General features: G+C 33.9%; 2 long non-coding RNA genes and 1 other non-coding gene across 3 annotated transcripts; 2 read left to right on the top strand and 1 right to left on the bottom strand.

Annotated features, from left to right (window-relative positions):
- Positions 1-3,376: 3,376 nt before the first annotated feature.
- Positions 3,377-3,479, top strand: LOC142630120 (U6 spliceosomal RNA). Its single transcript, XR_012843232.1, has one exon. It is a non-coding gene; the product is annotated as a U6 spliceosomal RNA (small nuclear RNA).
- Positions 3,480-8,926: 5,447 nt separating this feature from the next.
- Positions 8,927-13,039, top strand: LOC142627667 (uncharacterized). The gene is made up of 3 exons (XR_012842909.1): positions 8,927-9,076; positions 11,723-12,174; positions 12,286-13,039. It is a non-coding gene; the product is annotated as an uncharacterized LOC142627667 (long non-coding RNA).
- A 110-nt stretch (positions 13,040-13,149) lies between these two features.
- On the bottom strand, positions 13,150-17,344 carry LOC142627666 (uncharacterized). The gene is made up of 2 exons (XR_012842908.1): positions 17,123-17,344; positions 13,150-13,587 (listed from the first exon to the last, which is right to left on the bottom strand). It is a non-coding gene; the product is annotated as an uncharacterized LOC142627666 (long non-coding RNA).
- Between the last annotated feature and the right edge of the window lie 4,672 nt (positions 17,345-22,016).

Genomic DNA, 22,016 nt, shown 5'->3' with positions numbered 1-22,016 from the left:
ACGCGTATGTATGTATTGTTGTTGAATGTAGAATACATTATACGTTCTATTAAATGAAATTTATAAAAATAGAAAATATTTCTAAATAACACATGCATTATTTAACCTACAAATTTTACATTACATTCTTATAAAATAATTATGTAGGGACACGATTTTCAGACCAAGCCCAAAATGTAAGGGATCTTGGTCCCGTGAACCCAGTACAATAAATTTGTAGAGAGTGGGTCAAAGAGCTAGGTTTTAGTGCATGGATAGCAGTTAATATGGTTTTGGACGATGAGCCAACAAGAATTGAACCCGGTTTGTGCGAGAAAGTTTGTCCTCGGCATAGTCCGAGGAGCTCTGTTCTAGTATATATTGGATGACAATGGTTACAGGAGTTGTTGAGATTGCTATAGGGCTTTCTCTTCTCTTTTTTTCCTCCCCCCTTTCTCCTAGGATCTCTACCTTTATTTATATTACATCTCTCTGTTCATCCTTCCCCTACACGTGGACTACATGTGGACAGTTGATGGTTTATGGTGATACTTGTCCCATCAACCCCCTCTAAAAGTCTTCTGGGGTGGCTGTAAGGCTGTCATAATACTGTTCAGAGGTCACTTCCTCATTAATGCGGTGGTAGCAGCTTTCTCTTAGATATTTTTGAGTCCTTATCCCTCTTGTACGTTCATGATGCTCGTTGCTATCATTAGAACTTTTTGAAAGATCATCCTTGATCATTAGGATCTATACCAGATTTGCATTTAGCTTTATCCGAGGAGATAGTACTCCTCGGACTCGGACCACCCATGCTTCTCGGCCAAAACAATATGCTCTCGGCCAAATCCCAAAATCCATGGCCCCACAAATTATATTACATGTTCTCATGCATTGCATAAGTTTGCGACTAATTACCATAATAATCATGAATGAGAACACCCCTAGCTAAGGATCCCAGATAATCTCAAAAGCCACAGTCAGTATTAACCTTTAACATATGCTAGTAAAGAGCAACCCAAGAAATGCGAGTCATAGTGGGTTAAAAGGAAAGACCAGGAGACCCCATGTTGGGTAAAAAAAATCTAGAATATGATGAAAGTCATGATTGATGAGCTGTTAAGAGGGTGAAGGGATCTATTGTGACATATGCAACATGTCTTTCACAATATATGGATTTTATACAAATGTGAATATACGAGCCCACATAATGGAGACTTATTGTTTATATAGTTTGTATGAGATCATTATTAGTTAAGAAAAAGCATCTCCAATAGATGAGTTAAAACCAAAATCTTTTCTATTCTAGAGGGTAAAACCTAAAAAAACAGTCCCAACCGTCTCTCCAAAGCTCAAAAAGTGTTTTACTAATGAAAAGTCATTCTCTTGGTCTAGAGTGTTATTGTTTATTAGCAAAATAATTTAATGGAATACAAAAATCAACCCCATAATACTTCTCTCTCTCTCTCTCTCTCCTGGTAAAAAGTTAAAACTAATACATAAAAAATGAATGAAATTGATAATTTTAAATGAGATAGAAAAATGGTAGAATGTTTGTAGGAAGATGTATTTGAAAAAAGCAAGTAAAAGGTAAAAGTTAATGTTTACTCTCCAAACAATACAAAAATATATAGAGTCTATTAGAGATGCTCAACACTAAGTTTTCAAACTACTACACATGCAACCCCTATGTCAATAACTTTAAATTAACACATGGTGCAACTACTTGACCCATAAAAGTTAAAACTAACCTATCTAGTAAAGCATATAAACACATTAAATTTCTCCCAATTCTCATGTAATTATCTTTTCATTTGCAACAATATTATGAAAACTCTTAATTTCACATTCAATTTTACAATATCACAAGTCACAGACTCATGTGATGCACGAAGAAATTTGATGATCTATTTTTGTTAAGTGAAAAATAAAAATAGTATATGAAACTTATAAGTGTTAGTCTCAAACCATTCTTAAAAAGAATTGATTCTTTTCTAACAAAGTATAGTTGATACAATATATTAGATTTTCTAAATTAAGCTATCAATTTTGTTATTTTAAAGTGTTTTAAATTTTGTACTTTTTTTTTTACAAGGAAACATTATGTATTTTACATTCAATTATTATATAAGGTGAGATATTTTGTAAATAATGTAATGTGTGATTAGAGTTTGTTTCTAATACTCCTTACAAACAATTCATTCTCTATACATCTTGAATGGCTTAAAGAGAACAAATATAAGTAAATTCATCACTTATATTAAAAAATAATTACAAGGCTTTAATAATATAAGAAAAATGTAATTTTATCAAGAATTTACTAAAATTACATTGAGAGTGTGACATAATGAAACAACTCCTCTTTCCACACGAATCTCCATCACAAAGCATCACCGAATGGACTGAAGTGAACCGAATGACACTAAAGTGGACCAAATGGGCTGAAATAGTTTGAAATTGACCAAAGTGGACGGAAGTAGATTGAAATGCTATGCTGATGTGACTCAATAGAACTGTAGCAATAATAAATACTGAACTTTAGTTTTTAGATATTATATAGATGTTAATGTTGATATGGTGGACTGAAAGTGATCCACAAAAAGTGATAAGTCCATATAAATAGAAGTAGGCCAAAAGTGTCTACAACTCACAATCGACTACTTTAATATGTGAAATTGAGCGTGCCCCTATAGTTATTGTTTCATTTGTGCAGTGACGGATTAAAATGAGGTGGATACATGAAGAGAGTTGAAAGGACAAAGTTTAGCTCTAAATTGGTTTAAAGAATGAAGATACCAACCTGTTATGTGATGATTAAAGATACCATCCATATGCGGTTTTAGTAAAATAATTTTTTTAATGACTCATGTAATTTATTTAAATAATACACATAAATAGATATATAAATAGTTACAAAATGAGTTAGAGGAAATAACTTGGAAAATTCGGCCAAAGTTTTGGTGGCTATAGGTTCTCTAACCTGATAACTTGTTTCGGAGGCTATAGTTTTTTTTTTTTTTTAATTTTTTTTTTTACAAGATAGAAATTCTACTCTAGTTTAATCTAAATGTATATGTGTGAGAAGCTTCCTTCTGGAGATTTGAACCCCAACTCTTACCCCCATACCCCATTAATACATATACTTATAGAGTAACCGTTGTACCGAAGGTGTGTGGTGTTCCAAGCATTTTAAAATAGAAGAAAATAAAATTGTCCTAAGTACAGAACATCCGCGAGAAGGATAAAAAAGCGAAATAGTTACGACACTGACGCGTGGAAAGCCAAAGCCCAAAAGCTAACTAAATAGAGCCTTTCTAGTTGAGAACCAACGAATCCCACATCGTCTAGTTACACAAACCTTTAAGTCTTTATTAGAAGGAAGGAGGCAGATAAGCTTGTCCCTTCGGGGACATCCGATAAAATTGGAACGATACAGAGAAGATTAGCATGGCCCCTGCGCAAGGATGACACGCATAAATCGAGAAATGGTCCAAATTTTTTCCTCAAAATCTAATCGCCCCTATTGCTCAACAGGTAAGAATTACTTAAACCCTCTTGAAATTTGATTGAATCTTTTACATTATGCAACTGGTTCACCTTCTTATTTCGTCAAAGATGAAATCTTTGTTAACAATTCGTATAATTTTTAATTTTAATTTTTTTCCTTGTAATCTGCAAATTGTATTGTTCTTTTGTTTTAGTTTTTTTCCGTTTCCTTAAAAAACTGTTGAGCTTAGGAGGCATTCCCACATTTATTTTTTGAATTGGCTTTGGGTACTAGTAAAATATTAAAGTAAACTAGGAGTTGGACCTCCATCATGTGGAACCTGTGAATTGCTCTTAGACTGAAATATAGAACTTCCTCAGGTGAATTCCAGTCATTTCAAAGCTGTGAATTCCAGTCATTATTTTTTGTTGTTTTAAGGTTAAGTTAAAATGCATTTAACTTTGAAAAGTTTAAGAGCAAAACCCCAATTTGCAGTTTGGCCTCAATCCAGAAATAAGAGCAAGTGATGGCAATATCGATCACTGGTATATAAAACACATGATTACTTCTTTGGCTCTCATTGAAGCTAATAAAACTGATTTGAGTTTCACTTGAGTACACCATGAAGGTCATAGAGTGATTATGGGCTAAGCCATTTTACTTTTGAAAATTCTGAATTGTCCTTGCTTGAGTCCACACAGTCATAGATAGAAACCCTTTGTGGAGGTTGCAGTGATTAGGATTCTGGAGAGGGTACCTTCAGGAACTGAGTAGTGTTTGGAGCTGATGTATTTTATGACAGACAATTGCTAGAGTTGAGGTTGAGTTTGATTTGGCTCTTCATTAAGAGATTTTGAGAAATTCCAGTCCCGCCTCACATTCAGTGTTCACTGGCAAGTTTCCTGCAATTGAAATGGTGAAATTTAGTATTAAGTGGCAATTAAGGGATCATATAACATTTTCTGTTTTCTAAAAGTTTGTTTTGGGAAGTTCTAGTTTGGTGTTTTCATGCTTCAGATAGTCAATTTAAGCTCCAGACAAGTCTTTGTAATGCTAGTAGTACACAAAGTTTTCGTGTGTGATCTCCATTTGGGCAAAGATTTGAGGATTAAATCAATTCCTATTAAGTTTCTTAGGTATGATCTGAATGCTAGTTCTGATTATCATGCTTTAAGAAGTTACTTTAGTTTATTGGTTTTGTAGTTGGGTTTTCCATCCCGCAGATTAGTGATTTATATATGTCTTAATTTAATTTATCTGTCTTATTATTCTTATAGTATTGATTATTAGCTAATTGTGTTTTTCTTCTATATTTTTTGTTCTTCTTCTGTTGCAATTTTACTTTTGCATAAGCAGACAAACTGCTCTATGTTATCAATAACCATGGTTGCTAACATCAAACTCTTTTTTAAATTTCATATCAAGTTCCCACATCAAACCCTACGGAGTGAAATATCATATCAACTGGAGAGTGCTTTCTACTGGGATGGTATTGGATTTGTTCTAGAGGAACGATTGATTGGTGATGTTTGCATAAAAGCTAAAAAACTGTATATAAAAGCTAAAAGCTGAGCTTATAAGCTTAAGACAAACACACGCTAAGCGACAGTTAAGCGATTAAATGACCTTTTTCTGTTTTCTAAACATCTGGTTGGGAAGATCTAGTTTGGTGTTATCATGCTTTAGATAGGCAATCTAGGCTCTAGAAATAACTTGGTGACTCTGGTGGTACAAAAATCTTTAGTGTGTGAGGCTGAGAGTTCCATTTGGGCAAAGATTTGAGGTTTAAATCAACTCTTTATTAGGCTAGAAGTTTCCTAGGTATGAATGCTAGTTCTGACTATCATGCTTTAAGCATTTCCTTTAGTCAATTGGTTTTGTAGCTGGGGTAGTGCAAACATTTTAAGAAACATTTTCTATGGACGGCAGCTCATGATTGCGTTCTTACATTGGCTAATCTCATGCTTTGAGGTGCCCTTTGGCAAATCGGTGTTGTATGTGCTGATGCAGTGGGGAATCTGTGGATCATCTCCTTATTCACTGTCATGGGGCGAATTCTTTATGGGTTTTTATGCTTCAGGCTTTCGATATTCAGTGGGTCTTGCCTAGCTCTGTGGCGGAATTATTATTTTGTTGGAATCATTGTGGCTTGGGAGACATGATTCAGATATTTGGAATTTAATTCCAGGATGTTTGATGTGGACTATATGGGTGGAGCATAATCGTCAGTCCTTTGAAGATTCTGAGTAGTCTTTGGTTGAGTTAATAGGCCTGTGCCAGAGAAGTCTTTTTGATTGGTCTCGGCGCTGGGGTTTTACAGAATGTTCTTCTATTGTTCAGTTTTTTCTTCTCTTAGTTTAGTCTCTTGATTGTTTTTCTGTGGTGTTCTGTTTTGTGCTTTGCTGTGTTCATTCTCATGAACACATTGTATGTTTCTTTTTCCATTTTCATCAATAATAATTCTTATATTACCTATCAAATATATATTGACAAAGCTGAGGAGATCGATTAAGTAAACGTGTGTGTGTGTGTGTGTGTATATATATATATTTTTTTTAAGTAACAAGTGAATAGATAAATAATTAGCTATACAGTACTCTGTGTTTAGTTTGGTTAACTTGGAGGTAGATTTGCTTGTCAAAGTTTGTGATGTCTGTCGACCATGCTAATGAAGGTGTGATGTGCCTAATTTTCTCAGAGCACTTGATATTTTGATTTTCATTTTAAAGAGGAAGAAAAAATTATGATAGTTTCCCCCATATAGGAAGGCAGAAAGATGACAGGAGATTCCTTGGTTTTCCATCCTGCAGATTAGTGATTAATCTGTCTTGTTATTATTATTATTACAGTATTGATTGCTGGCTTATTGTCTTATTCTTTTGTAATTCTTTCCCTTGGACACCTCTTTGTAATCAACTACTGTTGCAGCCCACATCAAACTGTACAGAGTCATTGGGCAACTTTTCTGGCAATGAATGTATCCAACATAGGTGCACACATGATAGTGGAATTAGCCTCTCTCACTATGAAGTGTTGGGACCCGAAGCTATGTCTGAAGAATGACCAACCAGGAATGGTATTGGATTTGTTGTTGAGCTAGAATGGACTGGTGATGTTTGTGGTTATAATTGTCGCCGGGGGGGGGGGGGGGGGGGGGGGGATTTGGGGGGTTTGTGGAGGAATTAGGAGATTCAAAGAATCAAAGTCTGGATTCTCGAGTTGATGTGGAGGAAAATTTGCTCGTAATCTTTTCTTAAATCCAGATGGAATTTACTTGTGCAGTTGAAGAAATGTGGAATTCAAAATGCTTACCTACAGATATTGATATGAACTTGAATGGCAGGAGAAGCACTGCAAGAGCCAATATAAAGAGATAGTGGTCTGTCTGACCTTTGATTGCATTGTTTGTTGTGTTGCACAAGGTTTTGAACATATAAACATTGCTCCAAGTGGTACCTCCCCATGAGTAGTAATTTTGAACAATTATAAAAATAATAATAATAATAATTAAAAAAATAAACACTTCTTTTTTGAGGAACTCCATAGTTCGTGATTAAAATATTTGCAGCTTTTTTTTTTTGGGGGGGGGGGGGGGTGGGTGTCTATGTTTGCTTTAGTCATTTGAAATTAGAAATTGCTTATACAGCTTATTCATCAGAAAAGAAATGGCTTTTATAGATCCTCTAATGGCTTGTTTGGGAGGGGAGAAAAGAAATGGAATTGAAGAATGGGATTTTTAAAGAATATTCTATTCAATTTCCTATTTGAGAATTTAGTGAGTAATAGAGTGATTAAGAGGAGATGTCCATTCATAACTATTTTATCTTAAACATTCCTCTTAAGAGTGGAAAGAGCGCACATTTCTTTATTTTTGTGAAATGACAATGGAGTATTAATTTTATTTTTATCTAGGAAACAACAAATAAACAGTGAATGATATAACGATAAAATTTATATTTATTTAATTTCCTTACTCATTTAGTAAACTCTCAAAAAAAAAAAAACCCATATCTTAATTCATTTTATTCTATTCTTTCATGATTTATTGATTTTATTCCATTCAATTCTTCTATAAACTTAGAAACATAACATGAAACAAATTTTGAGATGTTCCATATCCGCCCAACAACAATGATAACTAATAACCACTCTTACAAAAATATATTTCCAGACTAAACAGTCCTTAAAAGGAACATAGCTTGCTATTTTGTGAAGTTTGGTAACAACAGTCGGGTACAAAGGATTTAGGATTCATTTGAAGGGTGTTAAGTTTTAACCGTGAGAAACTTATATGTATATGATAATGTCAAATGGGGTTTAATCTGCTTCTTTTTTTCTTTTCTTTTTTTCTTTTGGTTATAATGAGGAGTCGATTTTATTTTTTCCTCTATGTTATTTTTTTTTTAATATTTACAGTTAAAATTAATCGTTAATTCTAGAAACTAATGATAATTAAGATGAAGATTCCGGTCATTGAGGGTGGTGGTCTAGTGGTCATTGGACTTACTCTCAAGTAGTTTGAAGGGTAGATATCTCAAGTCCGAATCTGGCAATGGGAAGCGTTTGGAAAACCCCTTTCACCCTCCCTCCTAATTAGCCCGGCTCAGTGCCCACTAGTGCCTTCATGAGGCTAAGAGCACACGCTTAGACCCAATGAGTAAGTAAGGCCGGCTCAACCATTTTTGAGATCTTAAGCGAAAATTTTAAATGGGGTCTTTTTATAATTAAATATTAATCAAATAATATTTATATATTGATTTTTTTATTTAAAATATATTTTTCTTGATTTTTGAGATGCAAAATTACTAATTAAGTTTTTGTATTTAAGTTCCTTTAAAAATAAAATTTAACTAAAAATAAAGTTTAAAATATAGAACAATATAATCTGGTTATTGCAATTTTTCTAAAATTGTGACTACTTTAAAATTTAAACCTGCACAAATAAAAATTAATTTAATACATAATTTAATAAATTAATGTCATTATAATATAAATAAATTGATATAATATACATTAAATTATTAATTGGTATAATAATAGATAAAGTGTTAGAAAAAAAAAAAAAAGAAGAAGTGAGAAGCCGTGTAAGACACTTAAGATTATGGGCTGTACAGCACTACAGGAAGCACAAAAAAGGTAAGAAACCGTGTAGACGTGTAGTCTACAGCCTGAGCCTGTACTCCTCTAAACAAAAAAAAGTGATAAACCCTCCACTACTCCTATCATCCATTGATTCCATTCATCCTATGGCTAAGTTTAAAAGTAAAAATATGTCCTATCAATTATCATGGCAGATTGGCAGTGGTCCACAGGTCCAAAGAGGGTCAGCCGGTCAGAGAGGCAGAAAAGCTATAAAAAAAAAAAAAAAAAAAGTGTCCCATCCCATTGTGTGGTGAAAACTGTAAGTGTGAACAAACTAAAAATATATATAAGTTAAATAAATGGTAGACTCAACCTCTTCAGTTTGAGAAAGACAGAGAGAATTAGAGAAAGATGGGAAAAACTGAAGAATGCCTCTGGCTCTGGTCTCTGGTGACTGGTACGCTGGAATCAAAGCTAAATTGACTGAGTTTATGGAAAAAGATCAAGATGAAGATGAAGAAAGGAAAGGTAAGACTGTAAGAAAATAGATGGAGAGGCGGAGAGGTAGAGGGCGTTTGGATCCAAGTCTACACGTCCACGTCCGCGTTATGCTTTTCTTTTTTTTTTTTTTTTTTTTACCCAGCCGTAAGGTTTGACTTTTCAATCATGAACAGTGCACAAATGCACTGTTTATGGGTCTCACAAATTTTACTTTTCAGCAATTTTTTCATTATAAATGAATCTCACGGTACTATTTACACATTTAAAAATTATTTTGCTACCGTGTTTTCAGTTTTCAGCTTCAGCAAAATAAGTTCTATCCAAACGGACTCATAGAAAAATGCGAGGTTTTTCTTTTGCCTTTGAAATTTATAATCTCTATTTTAACATATTTCAAGACAATTACAATTACGTTGTATTATTAATGAATTTATCTGGTCTTAATTTTGATTTTAGCATATTTTAAGAATGAATGAATAAATTTTAGCATTTTATTAACCAATAATAAAAGTGCTTAAAACTTTTTTTAATTAAAATATATAAATGAATATATTATATATATAATTTTTTATTTTTTTTTTACAAATGGTACTTCTTTTAATTGTGGCTTAGCCGGTTGCATCAATTCCATCTACCGTTGAGCCGGCCCTGTGAGTAAAATGTTACTATAATAACATCGTGTATTTTGTAACATAGGACATAATCTATTTTTATACGACTTTTTTTACTCTTATAATCAAAAAGTGCCGGTATGTAAAAATTTGGTGGGGTGTAAAATATTTTTTAGGTGTAAAATAATTTTAGCTGAAAATATTTTTGCGAAAGAAAATATTTGTAGGTGTTTGGTAACATTTTAAAAAATACTTTGAAAAATATTTTCAGGTGTTTGGTTGTGATCTTGAAAATATTATAGAAAATGCATTTTTTATTTGTTGCTCACATTTTCTCACATTTTCTCAGCTTCCAAACAAATATCATTTCTAGATATAGAACAACAAAACCAAAAAAAAAAAACTCATCAAATTTTCTCAATACAGCACAACAAAACCAAAAAATAAAAAAAAAGCTCATCATTAATTTTTCTCAATACAAATCAACAAATCCCAAATCCGGTCAGAGAAGAATGAAGACAGAGAGAGAGAGAGGTGACTGGCGATGGCGAAGGGGAGATCGCGCCAGCGCGGCGATGGCGAAGGCGAGATCGCGTTGCGATGGAGATGGCGAAGGCGAGATCGCGCGGCGATGACGATGGCAAAGGGGAGATCGCGCCGGCGCAGCGATGGCGATGGCAATGGCGAAGGGGAGATTGCGCCGGCGCGGCGATGGCGATCTCACTCTCTCTACTCTCTCTTCGTGCTCTCTCTCTCTCTTCGTGCTCTCTCTCTCTTCGTGCTCTGTGTCTTTGTAAATCATGCTCTCTCTCTCTCTCTTCGTGCTCTGTGTCTTTGTTTTCTGGAAAATTTCAATTTGAAGGTAAAATAGACATGGAAAACGTTTTACGGGTGGGGAGAGTTTATTTTACGGTCAATTGGTTTGATTTTCCGTTTGACCAAAATTTCAGGTGTTGCCAAACACCCGCAAATGCTGAAAACATTTTCCGGAATTAATTTACTGTCGAAACAAACGCACCCTTTGTTCAAAACTACTGCCAGGAAAGTATACATAGTAAAAAAATTAAAATAAACCTTTTTGTAATATTGTTCGGCATTTGTAAATGGTAAATATGGTAGATACCCATTTTGTAACATAGGACACGCTGCTAGTCCTTTTAGTTTCTAGGAGATCTCTTTTGCTAACTCTCATTTGGTTTTTAGTTATTCCACTATTCACTAAAGCATATGGAACATTTATACTAAGCATAGGATAGAACGGCATGAGAACTATTTAAAATAGGGGATCAAGGTAGACCGAATGGACCTAATTGAACTGAAGTGGATCAAAGTAGACCGAATTGGACCGAAGTAAACTGAAATAGAACAAATAGATGAAGTGGACTGAAATGGACTGAATGCCGATTTGTAAGCACAGCTAAGATTGTGTTATGATATAAACTCAAATTCGTACTTCCAAAAATAATTAAGTATTAACTCAAACAAAAATCAAGCCAAAACTAAGAGAGAGAGAGAGAGATACTAATTGTAATGGGGAACTAAAAAATACAACTCCAAAGCGTGTGAACTCAAAATATAGTTTTAAAAATCACCATGATTGGTCAATATAAAATAGAGTTGCAAGAAAGAATAAGAAAAATCAAGAGAGATAATTTTGCATTTGCTTCGATTTCATCGCAGCCAATGTCTTTCTCTAGGAAGGGTCCACTGAGTTGGATCAAACCAATATTAAAAGTACACATGGTTTGCATACGTAGGATTCACTTAGTTCAATTCCAAGCATCAATTAAATGAATGTAGTTTTTTCATTCATATCGCCCAAGCCAGTCTAAATGAGAATAATATCATCATCATCATCATCATCATCATCATGAACATCATATTTGTTGAGTGTTAGTTGAAATCTCAGTATTTGCTGTATAAAAAATTATTGATTGCTTCTGTTTAAACTTTAAAGCCACACGTATGTGCTTTGTACTTGAGTACCCTACATTTCCTCCTTAGAGCAAAGCTTTAAATATGATGCACATCTTCTCTAATATTTATCAAATATAATTTTCAGGCTCTTCAAGATTTCATGAACCGAAGCAAAGAATGTGATATTCTAAATAATAGATTCCCTGATATTGATCTTCAACTTGAAGATTTCAAGGGTTTGGTAGATAACTTAAGAAGTTGTAATGAGGGAAGCCAACAATCCTGGAGGTAGTACATATTGTTTTAACTAATATTCAAATTTAATATTTTTCCCCTTTTTGGTATCAGCATCTAATTGTTTAAAAATAGTTTTTAGGCAACCTGATCTGTACTATGAGTCTCCTGGTAGCTCTGACTACAGTACAGGATCAACTCTCCTGTTGCATTCAGCTGCTAACAAACTGGAACAAGCACACGCTGAGATATGTTCACTGCATCAGGATACTGGAACTGGGTCAGAATCAGTTCATATTGAAGAGCAAAAGGATGTTGGCGAATGTGAGAATGGGGTTATTTCTGGTGCAACTCCAAAGCAAGGTAATAAAATCTTATATGGAATATAAGGACCTACAAGCTTTCTTTTCTTTTTATATATGACATCACCTGACTAAGTTAGAATCAATGATAAAAGATCTAATCTTTTTGCAGGGATTTTCATGTGTTGTGATGAACAACCAAACAATGATGGAGTTGTTTGTGTCTCATCAAGTACAGACTTTGGTTCCCCTCTTCAAGTAACCCCACCGTTCAGATCATTAGCAGCAGGAATTCCTAGCCCCAAATTTTCAGAAAGTGTAAGTTATCCTAAAACTATGATTCTAACAATACAATGCCGTTGGTGGTATGGCATTTCATAGCAGCAGTAGAAAAAAGTCTCAATAATTCATTTAGTAATAGTAGTAAAACTTGCAAGGTTGTCAACTTTCAAGCTGACTGCAGAAAAATTGACAGTAGTAGTAATGGTCTGGGGCTTATTGAGTAGTGTAGGGGTAGAAGTGAAGGCTGGAGAAAGATAAGAGTCTATAGATTCTCATCAGCTGCAGTTTATAGTCACTATATAGCCATTATAAAGAATTAATAAGGATTTAAGACTAATTATAAGCCAAACAATTTGAGTGTATCTTTTGTCAAGGAAAGGGAACAAAAAGAGTTAGGAAGACCTAAAATAACACTAGTAGCCAATGAGCTATCATAATAATGGGCTAGAGGGTTGACTGGGTGAGGTCGTGGGTTCAAGACCTATTGGGTGCATATGTAGTTTATCAATAAAGGACATCTTAATTAAGGAGGTGATAAAGAGTATGATTTTATATAGGAGAGCATAATGAAAAAGAATAAATGTGAATGATTCCAATTAGTTTGTTAACGATCTACTACCGACCTCATAGTTTTGGGACTAGGGCTTTGTTGTTGTTGTTTTTTCAAGTGAATGGTGGTTGTGGTATTTTGTGCAATTAGAGATAGCAACGATGGTTAAAGTTTCTGAACACAAATATCAAGCACAAGTAGAACTTTTGACTCTACTAATGATAAAGCCATATATTGGACTGTAAATACAGTATTAGAAGTTGCAGTATTTATTAGGAATGAAACCAATAATACTAGTCTAGCAGAAGCAGTTATTACCATTTTAGTATATGGAAATTTGCTTCTGGGGCCATAAAAAGAGGAATCAGGGGTTGGGGTGGGCACATGAAAATTGGGAAGGACTATCTATGCAAAACAGAACTCAACTAAGAAATCATAGTGACTTGGATGAAGTCAACTAAAATAGTTGAGACTTGCTTCTCTTTACTTAGTAAGCATCTTTGATGATAAATAATTGCAAATTCTTTGAAATGAAGTTAATCAGATAGCTAGGGTTCAAGGGATACTCCTGTAGTTTCAGCTCCTCTTGTAGTGCCTTGGCAATGGGGTTTGAACCCCACCAGTCCCCTCCCCCTATTTTACCTATCAAAAAAATAGTTAAATGATCAGAGAGCTGCTGCAGAATCAGGATGTATATCACATTATTAAGTCCAAAATGTGTAATACAAGATTTTGGTAAAACTAAGCCAATGGCAATGCACAGATGAGCCTAACAGAAAATAGAAATAAAAAGAGAAAAGACATTGAGATTGCTTGTTAATTATACAGGACTACAAATCCTGCACAACTATAAATCCTGTTGACACATCATAAATAAGAACTCTAGATTTTTAACCTTGACCAAATTTTTAAGTGCTGCATTATGCTTTGAATTATTGATGCATCAAAATTTGATGGAAAATTGAAGTCATATGACAATATTATAAAGCAAGAGAGTGTTAAGATGTTCTACTCTCCACTGAAATAAAACAAACTCTGTTACTCCTATTATAATCCTTTCAGAAAATCTTAGAGCCAGCTTGTGTGCTTTTTATGCCTCTTCTTCTATATTTCTGTATCCTATTGTGGCCATAACTCTCTACCTTTTTTTCATACGTTCAACTTTATTGTTTTCTAGCAACAAATCAAGCAAATACTACAGATGGCATAAATGCATAGCATTATGTTTAAAAGGAAAAATGGGGTTCAAGGGATACCCCTGTGGTTCCAGCCCCTCTTGTGGTGGTGGGCACTGGGGTTTGAAACCCACCAGCCCTTATTTACCTAGCAAAAAAAAAAAAAGTTTAAAAGGAAAAATATCATGGCAGAAACTTGAGTTTTTATATCTGAGCAACTGCCAAAATGCTCCTAGTACTTAAGAGTCATCATTGCTTCTATAGAAGCCTTCATCATAGTGTGATATCTTGTCTAGGTCATGCATATATTTGAAGAGGCTCAGTTAGGCCAAGTGGGATTGTAGATGTTGCCTTGAATTAATTAGTCTACTTCGCAACAACTTAAAATTGCAAGGATGATCAGTTTTTTATATTTAGGCTGCGTTTGGTTGGGTGTAAAATATTTTCCGAGTGTAAAATAATTTCAGGTGAAAATATTTTTGGGAAAGGAAAATATTTTTAGATGTTTGGTGGCATTTTAAAAAATACTTTGGAAAATATTTTCAAGTGTTTGGTAATATTTTGAAAATGCAAATTTTTTACTGATTTCTCACATTTTCTCAACCATTTTCTCACATTCCAAACAAATTTTATAATAGAACATTACAATCCACCAACTTCTAAACAAACAAAAATCAAATAAAACACCATGGCCAAATCAAATTAAACTGAGAGAGGGAGGTGAGACAGGGAGGAGGAAGATCGGTGGGTCACCGATCTCGCCGGCGCGAGCTCGACGGCGCGATCACGCGCGTCGATCTCGTCCTGCGCGAGCTAGACGGCGCGATCACGCGCGTCGATCTCGTCCTGCGCGAGCTAGACGGCGCGAGATCGCGCGTCGATCTCGCCCTGCGCGAGCTCGACGACGCGAGATCGCACGTCGATCTCGCCCGGCGCGAGCTCGACGGCGGGCCTTTGGGTTGAGGACGGCGTGATCTTGGCTTCACCGGCGATCTCCCTCTAGCTCTCTCTCTCTCTCTCTTCTGGCGTGGGTTGTTGCTCTCTCCCTCTCCTTCTTTGTTTTCCAACGGAAAACTCAATTTGAAGGTAAAATAGACATGGAATTCATTTTACGGGTGGGGGGGTTTATTTTACAGTCAATTGGTTCCTCTTTTCCATTTGACCAAAATTTTCGGTGTTGTCAAACACCCGCAAATGCTGAAAACATTTTCTGGAATTGTTTTACTGTCGAAACAAACGCACCCTTAGATGAAAGCTTAATTCACCCCTATTCCTGGATAACATACACTACACGACATGAGTCTAGGGTGAAGTTGAAGCAGACACGGTCAAGTGAAGTCGACTTCACAAGTGATTCAACATACCATATGGAAATAATAAAGGAGAAAAGGGTCTCGCCCAGGTGGCTCCCGCAAGGTAACGACTTCAAACTCAAACAAAGAATGTTCTTCTCCAAGGCATGAGTAAAAGAAAGTGCTGTATGTATCTAATGCAAGACCCGTCGATAAACTAAGGCTACGACATGAAGGAAGGCCAGAAGAACTACAGAACCACGCCCACCAGAGCTAAAGGAGACCGAAGGGACTTGCGGGAGAAAACCGAAAGATAGGTAATCCATTTGGTGAAACATGAGAAAGACGGATTGCGACAACACTCTTTGCACATTGGTATGTTAGTCAAGGATAAGATATCAAACTCAATAGATGGGTCATATGAATTTTCTAGTGCAAGCGATGCCCCTTCCATGCATAGATAATTTCCTTTGTTTTCACAATGATGGGCTGGAGAACAGGAGAAGCTAAGAGAAAAGATCAATTAGAGTTGCCCTTATAAATTACTTCTATGTATTGTGTGTGTCAGAATTTGATCAAAGACTTACCACTTACTTTGTTGCATTTTTAAAGGAACGGAGCTACCTACTAAAAACACTTGGAATGGTGTCCCCTTGCCCCAACCCAAGTGCCAATCTTTTACAACCCCCAACCTGCAAAAGAGTCCTCCTCCAGAGTCTATAACCAACCTTTCTGATTTACCTCACAACAGAAATTCTATGTGGTCCAGATCCATTATTGAGTTCTTGTCTTCTCGTTTGAATTCAGTTTCTTCGGATTGCAGCAATTCCGGCCTGAAATTTTACATAGGCATGTCGAGATGCATTCCAAGACCCCCAGATCTAGAATGTTATGGTGCATTCTGGCATTCTCCTACACATCTAACGTGTTCTGCATTTTTTGTTCCTCACCAGGGTTCCTACCTAGATACTTAATGAAAACTAGTGTGTTTGGTGTGTCATCCCTTTTGTTTTTTTCCTTGAGCTTTAAGGTTTTGGGTGTTCCAGTTTTTGGTCTTGATCTATCATTTGTACAGAATCTGTTATATTATCCCTAGTCATTCAGAGTGTAATTATACATCGGCAACTCGCCTATATCTGACCTAGGATTGATGATGAAAGATATAGAGGAAAGAGAAAAAAGAAAAAAGAAAAAGAGTAAAGGAGGATTAACCAGTTGAAATGGATTCCTATTTGTTTGTTTTTGGGTGTGCAAAGGGAATAGAATAAGTCCTTATTTTTTATTTTCCCCCCTGATTTCTGATGTAATGAAATTTAGTATGAATGGATTAAAAATGTATTCTGGTTTTGGTGTGCACATAACTCTTCTTGTCTATTTTGCTTCTCTTGAATTAATGCATGATCATATGTCTACATGAAATTGTTAACTATAAAGTGACAATTCTGCAGCAGAAAGCACAAGAAACATGCACACTCGCATAAGCATCAATTACAATTTTAAAATGTAACCCAACATTGAGATAGGAACTCATAGTTAAAGTTTACCATTTTATAGCATTATCATATATCATCTCCTTTCTCTCATTTCTTTTAAAGACCCAGATGGCATATCAAGGCAAACAATTCATCTAAACAAAGAACAAAGAGGTTTGTTTCTTTCCCTATCAAAGAAATCTACAAAACTAAAGAGAGAAATGGAATGCTTACTTACATGGAGTATAGTGTACCTTATCTTCTTGTCTGGCTGAGGCATTGGAGTTCAGTCTCTGAGTTTTCTATTGTGGGAAGTCTGGCAAAGTGGGGTTCAAAACGTTGGTGTTGAGGTTGAGGAAGAAGAATGGAAGATTGACCATGGTTGTGTTGGTGGTGGAGGACTAAGTATAATTATGACGAAAGCAAAAGCAAATTGGTAAAAGTAGGAGGGAACTCCCTACAAAATAAAGCGCACTCATTTGCTGTTAAAACTTTATAGAGGGAATGTACGTTAATGACTCCTTTGACCCTTTATGTGCCATCTAACTGGTTTGTCACTGAGGGTAAACTAGTAATGGAACATTGGAGTTCATTAAAATCTTGCTTTGTTTCACATGAAAAAAGCTCGAAACAATGCAAGCATATTCATTTGCATTCTAAAGTGTAAACCATTGGGGAGGAGGAAAAAACAAGAAACAAGAAAAAGAAAAAGAGAAAAGACAAGCTTCCTTGTAGACCTCCCAACCGGAGGGTCAATCATACAAGACCCAAAAACATCACTACAACTATTTGTAGGCCTGATTAGATGTGCTTATTTTCTGGTTTATTTGACTCATGTTAGCTTTCTGAGACTCAAATTTTTGAAGTACAACTTATTTTTTAAGCAAAATAAGTTAATAGTAATAGCTTCATTCAAGCCGAGACTAAAATTTCTCGGATTACATTAATTTTTTGGATTGCAAAACAATTAAACTGACTGTATATAAAAATTTAAGATTTGTTGGGCCAAATTCTAAAATTTCATATAAATATACATAATTGGTATTTTTTTTTTCTTTTTCCTTTTTTTTAGGGGGGGGGGGGGGGGGGGGTTGGGGGTCCCGTTGATATGTGAAGGAAAATTTGTGAGTGCACAAAGCTTTACTTAAACTTGGATAGAAATTACTTGTGAAGTTTAAAGAAGTATGTAAGTTTAAAATGATTGCACTGTTGCTTTGCACATTGTATGTCTAATGACAACATTCCCAAATCTTAGTTAGGTGATGTATTGTGATAGGTGTTTTGTAAAAGTGATGTTAGCAGTGAATCAATGTGAAATTGATGCATGGGCGGCTCTAGGAACAGTTCAGGGGGTTCAAATGAACCCCCTGAGTTGTCCACTATATATATATATATATATATATATATATATATATATATATATATATATATATATACTTTTTTAATTTATTTTTTGACCCTCCTAAAATAAAATTTTGAACCCCCTGGACCTAATTTTTTTTTAAAGCCTAGTTGAAATGAACTTGATTATGATTATCTTGACAATATCTTGGTCTTTAAAATAAATAAAAAAACCTTAATATCAAACCAATTTTACCTAAAATATGGGGGGAATAATAAGCCAAACAACAAAAGTATAAATTTATTCTTCTTAATTTTTTTTTAAATCATTTAGATCTTAAAAAATTTGAAATAAAGTAATACATAAAAGTTTATTGTATTTAGATCTCGCTTGGAGTTTACTTAACAAAAATAATTCATATGTTCTTTGTATTTAAAAACAATAGACGATTTCCAAGATTTAATCTTAGCAACAATAATAAGTATCGTCATCATATTAATAGACTAATATAAAAAAATCGTATTAATAAACAATATGCATTAAACTTATAGTTTATCTTATATGAGAAACGCTATGTTTTTAATATTTTAACCACAAATCTTAAGTAATAGATTGTTACTGCTTATTATTGATGGAAAAAAAAAGTAATTTAAGTAGTGAGTTTAAATTAGTACTAATAACAACTTATCACCTAAATTTGTTAGAAAAGTGTTATAAAATTTTTGTAAATATAGCACTTTGTAATAAAGAAATCACATGCTTAAACTGCAAGATTCCTTTTTTTACTCAAAATGCTTCTTCTTATAGACCACCCTAAAAATATATCCTGGAGCCGCTACTGACTGATGTTATCCTAATCTCAATCTATTACATTAGCAAATTGTGAAAAAGAAAGAGGTTATGTTCCTAGTATTGCACCTAACTAATCTATCTATCTATTTTTAATATATATTGTATTATATATATATATATATATATATAATATAATATAATATAATATAATATAATATAAACCCAAGTTTTTTGACTTTTTGTTGACCTTTTGAAAATTTTGACACACCAGTTTTACAAGTCTCACAAATTTTCACTTCATTAATTTATTTTAGCATTAAAAAAAAACTCATGTTTGGATTCAATTAATTAGAAAAAAAGACTCACGTTATAAGTTATAACTCCTCTTCCCACTTGCAGATCCTAGCAACCCTACCCCTCTCTCAAGTTTAAAAAATAAACCTACTGTTCCTACAATCTCTCTTTCTCTCTCTCCCTCTCCCCCCCCCCCCCCCTCTTAGGAAGCCCTAAACACACTATACCATTCAAGGTTTACACACCCGATGTGCATTGTAGGTATTTTGCGATCCATCTTTTGGTTATCAGATCCTTGAAAGAAAAAAAAAAGTATCAGATCTTGAAAAGAAAAAAAAAAAGAAAAAAAAAGAAAAGGAAATAGTGTTTAGCTTTTGTAAGGTTCGTTTTGTTTATAGATCAATACATAGCACATTGTTTGGAACTAACTACTCATATAATCAATTTCCAAGTCAGTGTTCAAGAATTAAAATTAAACCAAAATTCTTTTAAATTATCTATAATATTGTGTCCTCAATTTTTTTTTTCTCTTTTTAGTATATTGTTTATTTTAAGCTGTAAAGAGATTTTTTATTTTATTTTTATTTTATGAGATGCAAAGAGATCTTTGATTTCGTGAAACAGTTCATACTCTCTCCTTCTTTGATTTGATTTACCCACTATCTTTGGCACTTGTCATCAGCAATTACTCATGCCACTCTTTTGGACCAAATCAACTCATTCTCTAGTCACCATCATTAAAAAAATGAGAAATCACAATTAGAAAAGAAGCCCATAAATCACTTTAGTTTTTTCCCTTTTTTCAACACATGAAATTAAAATTATACACATGTAACAATAAAATGTATACAACATTCTTCTTTTTGAAAAGATAGACAACATTCTCTTAATTCCTAGCTATTGATATTTCTCTTTTTGACATAAAGGTTTTTATTTATTTATTAATTTGGGTATGGATAGGAAGTGTTTTTGCTTTTATATCACCTCACTATTTTAGTGATTACAATTACATTAACTTCAATTATTTACATGTATAATGTTTCATCCTCTTCCTCAACCTTTCATCATTATTTTAGTGCGCACAAACATTTGTCTATTAATCTCTAACCTTATTCAATGATTTACTTTAATACTTCTGTTTTACTGATTGCCTTTTGTATATGAAATTCAAGATTTAACTATGTAGTGGGGCAAATTCTGAGCGAACATAGGGCTTTATTACAACAGATAAGTATTGGGCCCAACCCAAGTATTGGCCCAAACGATGGAGATAAATCTAGTATTGGCTAGACCATCTTTTAATGGATGCAACATCTCGAATCCTTAGTTAGGCCCAATACCCTTTTAGGCTGCACTCCAAGGTCATGTTGAGGTATATCCGAGCTACTGAGGTAAATTCCAGAGAGGCTAAACTTCTCCAAGGTAGCTTTCTAAAAGTTCTTGATGATTCCACAATAGCCCCAGCATCAATATAGGACACATGCCTGGCACCGCCCCATTTAATGGAAAATGACATGCTTGAACAGTGAGAAAAACTGCAGAAGTCTCCATTCATGATGAAAAACCTATAAAAGAAGAGTCTGATAAGACCAAAAGTTATCCAGGTAGGTGTCTAAACAGTAAGGAAGGCCTTAGAAGTCTCCATTCATGATGAAAAACCTACAAAGGAAAAGCCCGATGAGACCAAAAGTTATCCAGGTGGACTAGGAAAAAATACGAAGAAGAAAGAGATGACTCATATAAAAGGAAGAGAAGAAAGAGAAGAAGAGGACACAGGCTATAGAAAGAGAGAAAATAGTAAGGAAAAGACTAAGGAGAGATCCATGTAACATATCACACTTGAATTAATAGAAAGATTCTAGTAGTTTACATGTTCTTGTCCAAATTTCTCATTGTGGATTAATATTAACCCATAATACAAATTAATTGTAACACGTGTTTTGCTTAGTATTTTAAACCATAGAATTAGGAGACACGTTCCTACAAACTATATTTGAAGAGAAAGATTGATTTATATATTTTTATTAATTAAAAATTGTTGTTATTATTTTGATGTTAATGTGAATATTTTTCTTTTAGTGTTTTGATTACTGGGTATTTTTTGTTTGTTTGTTTAGAGATTCAATTAGTGTGTGATAATTAGTTTTGTTATTTCGTATAATTTTTGTCCAATTGTGATCCAAATGCTTATTCGTATTTGCATGGTTGAGTTATTCATTATGTATAAAAAAGTTTCTAATAGTTTGCCAATATATTTTTTATCTAATATGTGGGTTAAAATTTTTTATGTTCATCCTTAAATTATACAATCCTTTCCTTTCATTTTTCGAATATTTTTGTTTTCATTTTATGCAAGTACAACCTTCTAAAAAAGTTATTATATATTATCATATATATTCTTATTGAAACTCACTACTAACATACATGATACAAATTAACACTCTACATTTAAAGGAAAATATGTATTTTTTAGATATTTCATTTTTGCCATAATTTGTATCTCATTATCAAATAAATTTACTATCATGTCTTTTTCTTTCCTTCACATTAAGAATATTTCTTAAAAAAAAGAATGATATAAATATTTTTTAGTCTCAAATTTTATATAATAATCTTTTGTGGACCTTTTATGCAATATTACTCACTCAAATAATAGAAATACAATTTTATTTATTATTACATTGATAATCTATATTGATTAGCA

The sequence above is a fragment of the Castanea sativa genome, chromosome 3 (genome assembly GCF_040712315.1).
Source record: "Castanea sativa cultivar Marrone di Chiusa Pesio chromosome 3, ASM4071231v1".
In the NCBI taxonomy this organism is placed as follows: domain Eukaryota; kingdom Viridiplantae; phylum Streptophyta; class Magnoliopsida; order Fagales; family Fagaceae; genus Castanea; species Castanea sativa.
Note: the sequence above shows the minus strand (reverse complement) of the source record. Positions and strands in the feature narration are given on the sequence as shown.